Raw genomic sequence first — 15,984 nt, forward strand, 5'->3', positions numbered from 1 at the left:
ATGCTCGTGAGCGATACGCAAGGACCCTCAAGCATGAGGTATGGGAGTTTTCCCAGTGTATGGCAGTCGAGGAGCGGTCTCCCAAGAATCCAAAGTATGAAAGTGAATCTCTCACTTTTACAGAAGATGATGCCAGACACGTGAGGTACCCCCACAATGACCCTCTGATCCTTACCATTCAAATCGCCAATGCTCGAGTGAAGAGATGCTTGGTGGATACGGGAAGCTTGGTAGATATCATCTACAAATCATCCCTCGAGAAAATGAAGCTCACAGTCATGGACCTGACACTGTGTTCTCAAGTGATATATGGGTTCACGGGAGAATGCCTAGCACTAGCAAGAACGATTAAACTAGCAGTCACATTGGGGGATGCCCCCAGGCACGAGACTGTGATGACAGAGTTCCAGGTGGTAGATTTCTCATCGGCTTACAATGTGGTACTCGGGAGACCCCTCCTCATGGCATTACACGCAGCAGTATCTACCTGGCATCTATCTTTGAAGTTCCCCACTAGCGCAGGGAAAGGATACGTACAGGGTAACCAAAGGGAGGCACGAGAATGCTACAATGTGTTGGTGGCCAAGGCAAGAAAGGACCATGCGTAAACAACATGATAGTAACCTGCTGCGAAGAAAGTGGAGGAACTGATGAGGTTGTCGAGGGATCCTTTTAACAAAGATTTGTTATTATGGCAAGTTTCCCAAAGCGAAGGAAACGAAATTGATCCTCGCTTTGGGGATGAAGTTATAAGGGTAGGACCCGTCGAAGATCTTGACGAAGTCCTACTGGATGAGGAGGACCCGATTAGAGTAATCAAAGTCGGGAAGGAGTTAAAGGTGGAAATCAAAGCACGATTGGTGGAGTTTTTGAAGAAAAACCAGATGTCTTTGCCTGGCAACATAAGGACATCGTTGGAATTTCACTATCCGTAATAAGTCATGTCCTCAATATAGACAAGAACTACCCACCAGTACAACAAAAAAGGAGACTGTTTGAAAAGGACCGATCTCAAGCCCTGAAGGAGGAGGTCGAGTGGCTCAGGGAAAACGGTTTTATAAGGGAGGCCTACTACCCTGATTGGGTATCAAACCCCGTGTTGGTCCCAAAACCAAACGGGAAGTGGAGGACCTGCGTGGAATTCACAGATCTGAACAAGGCCTGCCCTAAAGACTGTTTCCCAATACCCAGAATAGACCAACTGGTCGATGCAACGAAAAGACATGAAATACTCTCATTCATGGATGCCTATTCCGGGTATAATCAAATAAGTATGTACCCTCCCGACGAGGAACATATCAGCTTCTGGACAGACAAGGGATTGTACTGTTATAAGGTGATGCCATTCTGCTTGAAGAACGCAGGAGCCACCTACCAGTGTTTAGTGAATGGCATGTTTTGAGACTTTATCAAAAAAAATAGGGAGGTATACGTCGATGACATGTTGGTCAAGTCCAAAGAAGCTGGAGGGCATGTTCAAGACTTGGAGGAATGCTTTGCAATACTTAGAAAGTATAGCATGAAGCTAAACCCTCTCAAGTGCTCGTTTGGAGTTGGTTCTGGTAAGTTTCTCGGATACATAGTCAATTCACGTGGAATCAAGGATAACCCTGAGAAGATCAAAGCATTTATCAACATGAAGTCGCCTACCACAATCAAAGAAGTGCAAAGCTTAACCGGGAGAGTAGCTGCCCTCAGTAGGTTCATATCAAAGTCTACGAAAAAATGTGTCCTTTCTTTAACTTACTAAGGGGCAGCAAGAAGATCCAATGGACCGAGGACAATGAGGAGGCTTTCGAAGCCCTGAAGGAACACCTAGCCCAACCTCCCGTCCTAGCGAAGCCAATATATGGTGAAGTATTATTCAACTATTTGGTAATTACCGAGCATGCAATCAGTGCAGCTTTGAAAAAGGAAGAGAATAGGGTACAACACCCTGTATACTATATCAGTAAAAGGCTAGTAGGTGCGGAATCTAGGTATCCCCCTCTTGAAAAACTAGCCTATTGTTTAGTAATTACCTCTCGAAAGTTATGTCCATATTTCCAAGCTCACTCGATCCAAATCTTGACCGATCAACCGCTAAGACAGGTTCTTTGGAAACAGAGGCCTTGGGACGATTACTCAAGTGGGCAGTTGAACTAGGATAGTTTGATATCACTTATCATTCGAGAATGGCGATAAAAGGAAAAACATCGGCAGACTTCATAGTTGAAGGCACCAACCTTGAAGACCCTTCCTACCAATCGGACAATGGAGATACCGAGAAGGAAGGAGATACTCCTGTGTGGAAGCTATATGTTGATGGAGCATCTAATGAACATAACTCAGGCGCAGGAATCATACTGATCACTTTGAAGAATCATCGAATCCATTGCGCTCTCAGATTTGGATTTAGCGCTTCAAACAACGAGGTTGAGTATGAGGCATTATTTGTAGGATTACGCTTGTCTCGGGATTTGCATGCACAGTCCCTGGAGATATTCAGCGATTCCCATCTAGTAGTGTACCAGGTACTGGGGGAGTATCAAGCCAAGGGACTTAGGATGGTGTAGTACCTGAACAAGGTGACAGACTTGTTGACATAGTTCAAGAGATACTCGATTACACAAGTCCCGATGGAGCAGAATGCTAATGCTGATGCCTTAGCCAAGCTTGCCAGTGCCAAAGATGTGAACACCCTGAATGTCGTTTCCATCGAATCCTTGGCGGAAAGAAGCATAGTCGAGCAGGAGGCAAATGTATTATTCTCGAATAAGCATTGTAACAACCATTGTGCTTCAATGAATGAATGAATTGAATTTCTTAAGTTTCACTTAATTCTTTAAATTTCTTTCAACGAAGGACTTGTCCTTTAGACCTGTCAACTCAATTGGATCATGTTCGTTCTTGGTTCTTGAGGAGCCTATTGACCCATACGATCCACATGAGAGATGGTCTGAGGACCTTGTTGCCAAATATTGGATCATGTTCGATTCTGGTCCTTGAGGGACCTATTGACCCATGCGATCCACACGAGAGACGGTCCAAGGACCTTGTCGCCAAATATTATATCATGTTCAATTCTGGTCCTTGAGGGACCTATCGACCCATACGATCCAAACGAGAGACAGGTCCTAGGACCTTGTCGCCAAATATTGGATCATGTTCGATTCTGGTCCTTGAGGGACCTATCGACCCATACGATCAAAACGAGGGACAGGTCCTAGGACCTTGTCGCCCAAATATGGGATCATGTTTGATTCTGGTCCTTGAGGGACCTATCGACCCATACGATCCAAATGAGAGATAGGTCCTAGGACCTTGTTGCCAAATATTGGATCATGTTCGATTCTGGTCCTTGAGAGGCCTATCGACCCATACGATCCAAACAAGAGACAGGTCCTAGGATCTTGTCACCCAAATATTGGATCATTTTTTATTCTGGTCATTGAGGGACCTATCGACTCATACGATCCAAACAAGAGACTAGTCCGAGGACCTTGTCGCCAACTATTTGATCACGTTCGATCTTGGTTCTTAAGGAACCTATCGACCTATACGATCAACAAAAGAGACTGGTCCGAGGACCAGTCACCATTATCAGATAATCATCAAATCTGGTCCTTGAGGGACCAATCGATAATTTGATCTAAGACTCCTTACAGGCTCGATTAGCCCACCTAGCTTCGGTTGGTCCAACTTAGACATTTCTGTCTACAATCATTATAACGATTACGCGAGAGATTACGTAATTCGTGATCAACACTTGCTACACAATCTGCATTTGTGTATAGGTATCATTACTACTGAGTATGAAACCATCACCCGACTACCAATGAGGGACAAGAATTTGTTGCTTGCATCATTGTGTGAAAAGGATAGTACCATGTGTCTAACGTTCGAAGCAAGGCATGGTCAAGTAGCAAGTGACCAAGGCTTTTAAACCCATGATCACTTAGGGGCATATAGTACATACCGATCGGGGTATACATAAGAAATGAGAGCGTGACCTTAAGTACTAAGCAAACTCAAGTTTTTCTAGGACATTTGTTCAACATATGTTCCGAAAGTGCAAAAAATAAAAACAAAAAAGGCATTGGTAGCGAGATTCCTAACCATGTCTCTTATGGGCTGGTCAGCTAGTCTATCAACCCTATAAGGTGGTCGGCCTATCACCCATGGGGTGGTCGACCTGACCGTTTTGTTCATGGTACTTGGTGAAGTATTGTACTACTCACATTACCATGGTTGTTAGCATGAAAAACATAAAAGAGTAAGGTTAGTATGGCACGCAAAGTACATGTGTTCAGAGTATACTGATACCTGAACCAATGAGGGTTGTGAGTTGATATACTTAGTAAGCATTGGAAATTAAAATTTTCAATCAATACACTGAGTACTGATAACAAAAAAGCATAAAGGCATAAAATGTCATATGTAAAAATTATCAAGTACAAGGTGCCCCACCAATGGCATGAAAGGAAAGACAGAATAAAAGACTAAGAGAAGAATAACTAGGGTGAGGAGTACCATCTGAAAGACCACCTTGAGCCTCAGCAGCCTCACGAACCAGACACTTTCTAAGCTCCCTCGCTCGCGTCTTCTCGGGAAGGAAATACAAGTTCAGATCTTTGTTGAACTTCCAGATCAAGTAGAAGCAAGAGAAAGTTATCTGTGAATACTCCCCTCGAGCCTTGTCCTGAGCAGCTTTGACCTCTTGCTCCTTCTTGACAAGAAAATCCTTCCGCAATTGGCCCATGTCGACAATCAACTTCTCTTTCTTAGCTTCAGACTATTGGAGCTGATTGGCAAGTTCCCTCTCCATTTGGGTTATCTTAGAAGTCAACTCGGTCACTTCTTTCTATTTGAGCTCCACGGTACTACGAAGGGTGTTGATCTCTTCATCCTTTGAGGCAATGTCGGCATCCCTAGAGTCGAGAATGCGCCTAAGGTCTAGTACCTCATGGTGGACAGCTTCAAGATCAAAACGAAGCTCCCTACCACAGACCAGATAGGCCAGTAGCTGGGGGCATATCCATGAACTAAGGAGCAAATATGAAGAAATCAGGAGAAAAAATCTATATAGGGGTCAGCCTAGTGAGACTAAGATCAGGTTGACCACCATAGGACTCCCCTAGACTTGGGAAAATCGATCGAAGTCTCAAAGTAGGGGTTGGCCTAGTGGAACTAAGCCTAGGCCGACCACCTTGAGTCGTGAGCTTACAAAACATAAAAGAAAAGACCTAGGTGATTGGCCTTGGCCTAGGCTGGCCACCCTAGCATATTGGAGACCCAATAACTGCAAAAAAATTAAAAGACTAGGTTGTTGACCTAGGCTTAGGCCGACCACCCCAAGGATTGAAGAACGCTTTGGCACATCAAGGAGACAAAGAGGTGCTAAGGTGGTCGGCCTACCACCTTAGGCTGACCACCCTGAGGATTTAGGCTTCAGAAAAAACCACAAAATTGGGCATAAGTGGTCGGCCTACCAACTTAGGCCGAACACCCCAGGGAAGCAATCCTCAAGAGAGTGCTAGAGAACCGTTTAAGTCTCCAAAAAGTAATTTTTACAGTACAAGAAGAAGCCAAGAGGTACTCAGCCCATGATTGGGTGCCATGGAAGTGCTCTGCCAGAACCTAATCCTATCCCTGGAAATCGTAGGTACTAGGGTTTGGAGTCCCAAAAGTTGCCACGATTAGTGAGTGGTCGGCCTAGGGTTTGGCATCCCTGGAATTCGCCCAGTCTAGGGTTTATAACCCTGGAAATCGCCTAGACTAAGGAATTTTACAGAGAAATCTTTGTTCAAGAACTGGAGAGATTAGGCTTGGAATCTGTTTGAGAGTGGCACATAGAGCAAAATGAGGAGAGAGGATCTACTTATAACCTCTTAGGCAGACAATATAATTTTAGGAATTCAAATTACCTTGAAAAATATTTAGTATGGTTAAAATTTCAAATTCCTTGAAAAATATATGGTATGTTTAGGAATTCAAATTCCTTGAAAAATATATTATATTTTTAGGAATTAAAATTCCTTGAAAAATATTTTGTATTTTTAGGAATTAATATTCTTGAAAAATACATTATATTTTTAGGACTTAAAACTCATTGAAAAATATATTATATTTTTAGGACATCAAATTTCCTTGAAAAATAAATTGGATTTTTAGGAAATTAATTTTCCTTAAAAAACCTAATTATTTTTAGGAATTACAATTTCCTTGAAAAATAGACTGGATTTTTAGGAAATTAATCTTCCTTGAAAATCCTAATTATTTTTAGGAATTACTAATTATCCCTGAAAAATTCGTACCGAGCAAAGTATCAATAGTAAAAAGTACTATGTAATTGTCCCGAGGGACTTGACTATCTAAGTACTGCTACGGTATGTTTCTCGGGCCTGGATCAAGTTTACCATAATGTTGAGTACATTGCAATAAACTTGGGGGGGCAAATGTTATCCCTAAAAATTACGAGGATGATGTGGCGAATGAGAATGTGACACATGACATCACAAATCAGGGAAAACAAAGTATTGAGAAAAGACCGGCGGGAAAAAAATATAGGTCTAGGACCAAGACAATACCCCCTAGGAGTGGTCGGCCCAGGCAGGCCTTATACCCCCTAGGGGTGGTCGGCCCAAGCAGGCCCTATACCCCCTGGGGGTGGTCAGCCCAAGCAGGCCCTATGCCCCTAGGGATGGCCGGCTCAACATGCCCAAGGACCTTAGGGATAGTCGGCCTGACCCTATCTTCCATTGGGTGGTCGGCCTAAACCCCCAAGTACACTTCACTAAGAAATAATCATTTTTAAAAAAATTGAGATCAATAGGCCTAACACTCCGAAGATCAACGGGCCTAGCACCCAGAGGATCAACAGGTCCAGCACCTAGAAGGTCATAGGTCCAGCACTCAAGCTTTAGTCGTCGCACCTAGCACCTAAGTCTCATATGCCAACAGAGACTTAGTATCTCCCAGAAGTTTCTATCGTGAATTATCAACCACGATCCAGAGAAGACAACAGGAAGACCCACAATCTCATAATCATGGGAAGGTGGACACGTATCTCTACTCACCGTGATCATGTACCAAACCACGATCCCAGTATCACTGGTCGTGTAATAGCTCCTGGGTACTATAAATAAAGGACCCAGGACTTCATTAAAGGGGTCTTTTTGGCTGGAGGTCTTTTTTGCTGAGAGTTATTTTGGCTGGAATTCTGGGCAAGTGAGAAACAAGTAAACACTTTTGTTCATCATTGCAATTGTCGAGAGACTCAATACTAAAAGCTAAGTGGATTAGCTTATTACTGTTCATCTGAACAGGGCTGAACCACTATAAAATTTCGGTGTGTTTATTTAAGATAATCATATTATGTCATTTATATTACTTATTCCATTCAAAAGGTGTTGTATATTGTACATACGACCGTTGGCCAATTTCACAGGTCAACACTTTGTGTGTCCTAAAAGAAATTCTTTAAGGACTCTCAACGAGTGTCCTAAAAAGTCCAGGTACTTTTGTTAAAAAAAAATTAAAACTTTTAGGACACACATAAGTTTTTAGGGCTTGCTTTGCATGTCCTAAAAGAAATTCTTTAAGAACTCTCAATGAGTGTCGTAAAAAGTCCAGGAATTCACGAGCCCTAAAAGTCCAAGAGATGTTTTTAGGGCTTTCATCTAGGTGAGTGCCCTAAAAAAGTGTCCTAAAAACATGTTTTTGTAGTAGTGGGATATTATCCTCTTTGAACCCAGAAGTCATGGCACAAATTGTTGGCCACACCACATCTGTCAGTGCCTGGAATGCTCTTCTTCGTTCTTTTTCAGGGGTTTCACAAGCATGAATCCCCCAGCTCCGCCTACAACTTCAAACTACAAAGAAAGGTTCCATGAATATGATGCAATATATCATGAAAGTTAAAAGTCTTGTTGATTGGCTTGTTGTTGCTAATGAACCTGTGTCTACCAAAGATCATGTTCCGTATCTTTTAGCTAGTCTTGGACCCGAATATAACTCATTTTTTGTGTCTTTAACCACAAATACTAATCCCATTACGATTGATGATATTACTAGCATGTTATTCCCCATGAAGTCCGATTGGAAAATCAACATTTGGAGGAATCACATATTGTTTCTGCCAACATTGTTGCAAAAACTCATAATTCCGCTAGAAATTTTTTCCACCCTACTCATAATTGTAGCACTAGATATAACAGTGGCTTCTCTCACTCATCTCAGAACAAATCTATCCCAAATAGGTCCAATGTAGAACCTAGAGCCTCATGTCAATTGTGTGGAAAACAAGGTCACTTAGCCTATCAATGCTTCCGTCGTTTTGACCCTAATATTCAAGGTCCACCACCTTGTCAAGGTCCTCAAGCCATGATAGCAACTCAGTCTCAACCTTAAGATGATCCATGGATTCTTGATTCTGGTGCAACACATCACTTCACCGATCAGTTGTAAAATCTTGTTGTTTCCACTCCTTACAATGCTGATGACAAAGTGATTGATGGTAACAGTTGCAATCTCCCTATTAATCATTCTGGTTCTTGTTCTTCATCTCATAAAACTCTACTTTCTATCTTAATAATATTTTCATGTTCCTTATATGAAATCTAACCTTATTAGTTTTTCTAAATTTTGCTCGGATAATATTGTCATTGTTGAGTTTTTTACTAATTATTTTCTTGTGAAGGACCTTCAATCGAGGAAGCTCCTCCATCAAGGGATGCTTGATGGTGGTCTTTATACTCTTCAAGTTGCTAAAGCTCATTTATGTTCATCTAACTATCATGCATCTTCTTTGTTGAAAAAAACTTCTACTTTTTCTGCTCATTGTAATAGCAATAAAACTATGCTTTTTGACATTTGGCATGCCCATTTGGGTCATGCTCATTCACAAATTTTTTCTAGAGTTTTAAACTCTTATAATATTTCACATACAAAAAATAAATTTTCTATCTTTTCTTCTTGTCAATTTGGTAAAAATCACAAATTGTCATTTCCTATTTCTTCTTCTAGAGCAACTAATCCTATTGATTTAATTTATTCAGACTTATGGGGTGCTAAATTATAACCTGATGGAAATAGATATTATATTCTTTTTGTTGATGATTACTCTTGATTTTCATAGTTAAATCCCTTACAGCTAAAAAGTCAAGCTTTATCTACATTCCAAACATTTAAGAAACCTGTTGAAAATCAATTTTCCACTACTATCAAAAGTTTCCAAAGTGGTGAAGAAAGGGAATAAAAATATTTTATTCCTTTTCTTCAACAAAATGGTATTGAAATAAGAAAATAACAAACTCTAATTCTCTAATAATCATGCTTATGACAAGTGTCATATTCTTATTGGCTCTATCTAAACCTTATGTTATAATAAATAATACACCTAGGACCAACAACATTAATCAAACCTTATGTTATAATTAATATTCTTAAACTATAGGTTAAACTTATAAAATTCATAACTATTGCTATGAGTTTCCAACTAAGTCCCAACTTGAACCAAAATCCACGGAATCTAACATACTACAAACTACTACTACTACTACTACTACTACTACTACTACTACTACTACTCTACTACTACTATCTAGCTAGTTAAGTAAATATTCTGGGACTCTACACACAAGTACTCAATATCTCAGATGAGACTTGTTTTGAGTACAACTAATATTCACTTGATTGACTTGTTGTTACCTATTGAACCTAGCACTAGTTAAATAACTAGTGCTAAGATAGGTTACCATCAATCATGAATATATTTAGGGAGTTTAAGTCCCATCCCTCGAGATGATGTAGCCACTAAATCCCTCGTTAATGGCTTAGTGAAAGGATCTGCCAGATTTTCACTTATTCTCACATAGGATATTGAGATGACTTCTCTTTGAATCAATTCTCTTACATATCCATGTCTTAGACTAATATTTCTAGACTTCCCATTATACACTCTGTTGTATGCTCTAGCCAATGTTGCTTGGCTATCACAATGTATCGATATAGTGGATACATTCTCTTTGATTAGGGGTATCTCTATCAATAGATCCCTTAACCATTCGACCTATTTTCCTATAGCAGCTAGAGCTATAAACTCTACTTCCATAGTGGAATGAGATATACAGGTTTGTTTCTTGGAACCTCAAGAAATTGCACCCCCACCAAGTGCAAATACCCAACCAGTTGTGGACAAGTTGTCCCCAAGATTGGATAACCAGCTTGCATCTGTATATCCTTCTAAGATTGAAGGAAATTTGGAGTAATGAAGGCTTAGTCCTTTGGTTTTCTTGAGATAACCTAGGACTCTTCCAATCGCCTTCCAGTGATCCACACTTGGATTACTTGTAAAACTACTAAGTTTACTTACCGCAAATGATATATCAGGTCTAGTACATTGGGCAGCGTACATTAGACTCCCTATAGCACTAGCGTACTCCAATTGAGCCACCGCTTTTCCTTCATTCTTCTCTAGTTTTACACTATGATCGAATGGAGTTTTGGCATCTTTAACCTTGAGATGGTTAAATTTGTTCAATACTATCTCAACATAGTGGGCTTGCCCTAACTCAAAACTCCCAATATGTTTATTTACTTTGATACCAAGTATGGTGTCAACTTCTCCAAGATCTTTCATCTTGAAGGTTGATGATAGAAACCTCTTCATTTCTTCTATCCCTTTCATGCTATCACATAGAATAAGCATGTCACCCACATATAAGCAAACAATGATCACATATCCCTTACAAGTTTTGGAATACAAACACTTATCTCCATTGTTATGTCTAAACCCATTAGACATGATGGCTTGATCAAATTTCTCATGCCATTGCTTAGGAGCTTGTTTCAATCCATATAAGGATTTTACAAGTCTACATACTTTATGTTCATATTTTGGTAGGACAAACCCTTCGGGTTGTTCCATATAGACCTCCTCATTGAGGTCACCATTAAGGAATGTCGTTTTGACATCCATTTGATGAACATACAAGTTGTGTATAGAAACTAAAGCGAACAAAATTCTTATAGAAGTTGTTCTTGCAACAGGCGCATAGGTATCAAAATAATTGATACCCTCTTTTTGCCTAAACCCTTTAGCTACTAATCTAACTTTAAAGGCGGGACAAAATGGTCGAGTTGAATGCAAGCATAGACAAATTTTTGAATTTGGTCTTTCTATGCTTGCTCACTCAAACCTCCCACTAAAATACTGGTTATATGCTTTTAGGCCATTTTTTTATACTATAAATAGACTTCCATATTCAACTTGAGGCTTCAAATCCCCATATCAAATGTTGTATGATAGGTCCCCTGATTACTCTTTTTTTCAAACTTTTGGATGTCTATGTTACCCTTATCTCCGACCATATAGCAAGCATAAAATTAAATTACGATTTGTTTCTTGTGTATTTTTAGGATACAATACTTTACATAAGGGTTATATATATCTAAATCCTACTTCTAATAGAGTGTATGACAATCACCATGTTGTGTTTGATGAAACAATGTTTCCTTACAAAAATTTACTATCATCCACTTCTTATGACACACACAAATCCACTGATGTTACTAATGCTATTTTACCTGACATATGCACAACTAACATTACTCCTACTCGGTCTACTGTATCACAAATGTTACCATCTATAAGTACAGCTCCAAATCCTTCTGCCACCACTACTCAAGACTCTGCTCAACAACAACCATGTTCGTCCATTTTGTTAGCTGAATCTGCCACCTCTATAACTCCATCTAATGCTCTACCATCTTCTATTGCTCAAAGTTCCTCCAATGTTCATCCAACCAGATGGAAGAGTGGTATATCCAAAAAGAAAGTCTTTATTGCCTCCAAATCAATTGACCTGATCAACAATGAACCACAAAACTACAAACAGGCTCTCACCTCAAAGGAATGGACTTCTTCCATGGCTGTAGAATTAGAAGCTTTAAACTGAAATTTTACTTGGTTTCTAACTCCAAAACCACCAAATGTCAACATTATTGGCTCCAAGTGGATATTCCGAATGAAAAGGAAACTAGATGGCACAATAGACATATACAAAGCTCGTTTAGTAGCTCAAGGATACACATAAACACAGGGATTAGACTACACTGAAACTTTTAGTCTAGTCGTTAAAATATCAACTATTAGAATCATCCTAACAATTGCTATTACTCATGGTTGGCAGGTCAAACATTTAGATATACAAAATACATTTCTCAATGGTCATCTAGAAGAAACCGTGTACAATGCTCAACCTCCAGGTTTCATCAACTCTACCTCTCTACATCATGTCTGTCGCTTAATAAAAGCTCTCTATGGCCTCAAGCAAGCTCCTAGAGCTTGGTTTCACAAGTTAAGTTTGATGGCTGTCGTATACCACAACAAATTTAACAATGATTTTTCTTTCAATACTTCCAATTATTTTAGTATAATAGCAAGCACAGGTTTAACCCATGAGGACTATAGCACACTTTATTATTCAATAATTAACAATAAAACTTAAAAGGGGGATTTTGAGTTTTAACTCAAAATTAAATAACATAAACTAGAAAGCAAATAATGATTGATATTGCAATATTAAGAAACAGTTAAAGGTTAATCTCCACCCTCAACAATCATTCCTAATCACTAATAATAAATATTATTCCAATTTCTCAATTAAACTATTAACCCTGTAGATAATGCTGAAGCAGACAATTATCCCAGTCTCCCTATTATAAGTAATCAAGGCGAAGCGCTCAATAATTAACTCTTTTATCTAAGCAATAAATCTATGAAGCATACAATCTATTTAACATAGATAAAGCATTAAGTCCTATGGAAACAAGTTAATCTAGGCAATAAATTAATGAAGCATATAATTCATTTAACCTATGTTCCATTTTTCATCAGAATCAACAATTCTTTTGACATAACTATCAATTGCAATTTATCACATACACTTAGAATCCTAAACTATTAGGTGAGTAGTAATTCTAAGATGAAAAATGAATAATGTAAAACCTTAATTAGTTGACCACCTAACACGAAATCACAAAATTCATAACATTCAATTGGAAAAATAGAAACAATTTAATATTGAGAGAAATTAAAGAATAATATTCATTATCAACCATCAAGAATTCATGTGTTGGGTTTTGAATTAACCCTTAACCTAAAAGGAACCTACTCCATAATAGTAATCATAATCACAAACATAATTATAATTAAGATTAAAGAGATTAAGGGAAGAAAAGAAATTAGATTGATGAACAATAGTATTGTAGTCTTCTCTCCAGCCCTTTCTGAGTCTTTTTCTCTCTTAAACCGTAATAAAAACTTCTCTCAAATTAACCCTAATAAATCTTTTATATTCTCCTTTAAATTCTAATTAAAATGTAATTAAAAATATTAAAACAACGTCGCAGGCTGCGGCCTGGAAAATGCGTGTCGTGCCTACAACAAAATGTGTGCAGAAATTGATCACGTAGGCAGCGGCCTGAAAAAACTGAGCAGCAGCGTGTCTGGAAAAAAAAAATCTAAAATGCCAATTCCATTTAAAGTGTCGCGGCCTGAATTTTATAGGCTGCAACCTATCTTCAATTTATTCTTTTCTCATCCTTAGAAAGCTTGTACGCTGCCGCCACTTCAATATTTCAATCCCGAAAGCCTAAAATGCTTCAAAAACTTCATTTTAACCTTATCTCAGCGAGTCTTTTTCAACCTATGATTCATAAACTACAATTGCCATTGAAATGTCAGATTTATCATCATAAAATGCAATGTAGAAAATATGTTGTAGAGACATTAAATTAAGTTAAAACTACTAAAAATGCTATCATCACACAATCAGAGCATGGAAAAACTTATCAAATATTAAAATAAAAATAACCTTATCAAAGTTCCTCTCTCCTACAGTGGAATTTTATTTGTTCAAAGTCTGATACATCCTTATTCTTTTACTCTCAGCATAACATTATCATATTTATTTTAGTTTATGTAGATGGTATCCTTATTACAGACAATGATTCTACTAAAATTCATTCATTGATAACAAGTCTACATCACAAATTTCTTTTGCGTGATTTAGGTCCTTTGTCATATTTTCTTGGATTGAAAGTTCATCATGAGTTAGGCAATCTTCATCTGTCTCAAACTCGATATATCACAAATCTTCTTCAAAAATTGGACATATTTGACACAAAAACAGCTCCTACACTAGGTGCTTTAGGTGGTTTAGACTCTCAATATGATGGTCATCCCCTTGAGGATCCAACACTATATAGATCTATTGTTGGTGCTCTGCAATATGCTACTCTCACCAGACCTGAAATCAACTTTGCAATGAATTGTGCATGTCAATTCATGCACAAACCTTCCACTACACATTGGAACTTTGTCAAGCGAATACTTCATTATCTTCGTGGTACACAACAACATGGTCTCCTATTCACTCCTGTTACTAACCTTCACTTAACTGCTTACACAGATGCTGATTAGGTAGCCAATCCTGATGATAGGAGAAGTACAGGCGGATACAATGTTTTTCTTGGTTCAAATCTCATATCTTGGTGTTCCTCAAAGAAAAAAGTGGTTTCCAGAAGCAGTACAGAATCTGAATATAGGGCCCTAGCAAATGTGGCCACTGAATTGTCTTGTATCAGATTTTTGCTTCAAGAAATTCAAATCAATCTTACTTCTATCCCATTAATCTGGTGCGATAATATCAACGCAGTACATCTAGCTAGTAACCTAATATTTTATGCTCACACTAAGCATATTGAAATAGATTTCCATTTTTTCAAAGATATGGTTATCCACAAGACTCTAAAAGTTCAATATGTCTCCACAATAGATCAAGTAGCTGATATTTTCACAAAACATTTAGATGCTACTCGCTTCAGTACTCTACGCATCAAGCTTGTAGCATCTTAAATTTGCTAATAAGGCTTAGGGCCTTGATTAGTGTGTCGGGAGGGTAATAATTGATTTAATTATGCTAATATGTGAATTAAATGATTATATGATTATAAATGCATGTTTAGGTGAATTAAATATGCATGAGGGCCGCATCTAGTTATTAGGGATGTATTTGTAATTTTAGCCCGTGGAGGGCATAAATGTGATATATGTGTATATTGTGATTGATACCCTGAGTGAGTGGCGATATATTTGTGATGCACGATCCGAGATGGTCCTAGGGAGCAGTTTAGCTAAATATTCATAACTGGGTTGAATACCTGGCTCGAAAGGAGCCTAGGGGTATTTTGGGAATATAGTATATGTTCGAAAATTACCAGGTAACAAGTAGTAATTTAGCAATTATTTGGGCATGTCGGGATTTATTGGGAATTTATAGGAGTACTCAAGGAATTAGTGAGAATGGTGCAAATGACAGAATTTCCCTTGGTGGGTTAGAAGGGCTAGGCAATTCTCTAGGGTCACATTGGTCTTTTTGGTGAGTAAGTTAACCTTAGTTAACTTAAAACAAACCAGAAACTCTATCACTCAGCTCTCCCTCTCTCCCTCCCGTTTCCCTCTCTCTCTCTTGGTCTTTGGAAGGGTGCTGAGAGTTTTGAAGAAAATTGTCTGGAAATTGAGGATTCAAGGCTAGAGTTTGTGAGGATTGAAGCTTGGAGACTTGGGGAATTAGTTCAAGCTGAATTTAGGATTTCATATTGAATTCTCTGAGTAGTTTGCTGTAACTTTTGGTATGATGGCATAGGTTCTAGTTATATTGAATTTAGGTGTCAAGCTTTGGTTGTGATGAGTTTTTGTTGAGGTTTTGGATGTTTTGTATCAGTTATGTTGTTTGGATATGAATCTTAGGTGGAATTCTAGGATTAAGGCTCATAATTGGTGAGTTTCAGGGAGGTTGGCTCGTGAAATGCATGGGAAATTATGGGTTTAGAAGCTCGAGTCGCGACCCGCTTGAACGTAGAGGCCTGAGGGCCTTAGAAATCTGTCTAGACGTTGCAGTGCAGGGTCTAGAGTGCCGCGACCCATGTCCTTCAGCA

Source organism: Humulus lupulus, chromosome 6 (genome assembly GCF_963169125.1).
Source record: "Humulus lupulus chromosome 6, drHumLupu1.1, whole genome shotgun sequence".
NCBI lineage: Eukaryota > Viridiplantae > Streptophyta > Magnoliopsida > Rosales > Cannabaceae > Humulus > Humulus lupulus.